This window comes from Tenrec ecaudatus, chromosome 14, assembly GCF_050624435.1.
Source record: "Tenrec ecaudatus isolate mTenEca1 chromosome 14, mTenEca1.hap1, whole genome shotgun sequence".
In the NCBI taxonomy this organism is placed as follows: domain Eukaryota; kingdom Metazoa; phylum Chordata; class Mammalia; order Afrosoricida; family Tenrecidae; genus Tenrec; species Tenrec ecaudatus.
Window position 1 is genome coordinate 7,722,876 of NC_134543.1, and position 1,355 is coordinate 7,724,230.

At 48.0% G+C, this 1,355-nt stretch overlaps 1 pseudogene; it reads right to left on the reverse strand.

Moving 5' to 3' along the window:
- Window positions 1-561: 561 nt before the first annotated feature.
- On the reverse strand, window positions 562-963 carry LOC142426469 (large ribosomal subunit protein mL41-like; annotated as a pseudogene).
- Between the last annotated feature and the right edge of the window lie 392 nt (window positions 964-1,355).

Below are 1,355 nucleotides of genomic sequence, written 5' to 3' on the forward strand. Positions count from 1 at the left end.
TTACAAGCTTTTAGTAAGGAAAAAATTCTTTTGGTTAAAATGACTTAAATGAAATTTGTCACACATATGATTCTTCTTCTCCCCCTTCTGTTTTAGCAATTCAGCTTTCAAAGCACTGCTAGCAGTCTCAGTTAACTTGCTAGGCTTTGACCCAGTATAAGGACTAGTTAGACAGCCTTCATTGTTATGGAAATATTGGCTCCCAGCTCTCAGAATTAAGAGAGCTGACTAACAAAGGATGATTTGAAAGACTGAAAAAATTCTTAATAAATTTGTTCAGCTGTTCTTTTTGTTTTTCCGCTTTGAAAACCCTGTATTGAGGAATTGGGGTAGGGGGTAATGGATGAATCTGTACCATAATTCCATTCAATGGTTTTGCATTCTTCCTCAAGCCTTTTTGGGAGGTGGGGGGTGGGGGAAGGAATGCTTTGTCCACCTCCACAGAGTTGCTTTCAGAGTGGGGTGTAACCTATGGGTGACATCCTCTTCACAAAAGCACACACGCTGTAAAGCGGCTTTATTGGACTTTTCCAAAGCGCCCCCCCCCCAGTCCCTAGCTGCCTACCGTGGGAAGTTCTTGGGGTGCAGCTGGAAGAGCTTGCCTTCCTGTGTGGGCTCAAATCCATATTTCTCCAGGTTCTCTGGGTCAAATGTCCCCTCTTTAAAGTCTTTTTCGATCCCGGGGGCCGCCGTTTGCAGGAATAGCTCCTTGGCTGTCAGCGGGGTGTCCAGGCCCTCAGGGACTTGAGCTTGAAGCCGGTCAGGTCAGGGACCACGAACTCAGGAACCATCTCTGATGACCATTTATTTGTGGCTGGGGGCGTGCACACCGGTGCCCTTGGCGCCCCGGCTCTTGTAGAAGGTGCGCGGGCGCGCTTGCTCGTCCACTTGCTCATCCGGTCCGCTCCCCGGACCAAGCCGCGGGTCACTCCAGTCAGGATGCCCATAGCGCCGCCCGATTCAGCACCCCACACCGTGCGCCGCTTCCAGCCGACAGCAGCCCGCTCCCTGTTCAGCTGTTCTTAAAACAACTTACCAAACGCATTTTTTTCTCCAAGTTTATCAATAAGGTTACGGGCTCTTCATGCTGTATGATTTTACCCTCTTTCAATATTCTGATCTGGTTAACTTATTCCTTCCGTGCTGGATTTAGAGGAAGTTAGTGGGCGGGTCTTAGGCCCTTATGAATGCCTTAAGGAAATGACCCCAGAGTTTAAAAACCCTTTCCCTCCAATTTCTAATTCCATGTGGGGACGCTGTTGTTTCCCCACAACAGCATTCCAAAAGACCCCTTCATTTAACTGGTGGTCAGATTTTTGAGGTACTCTTTCCTGATAGGTATAACTTTTAACTCT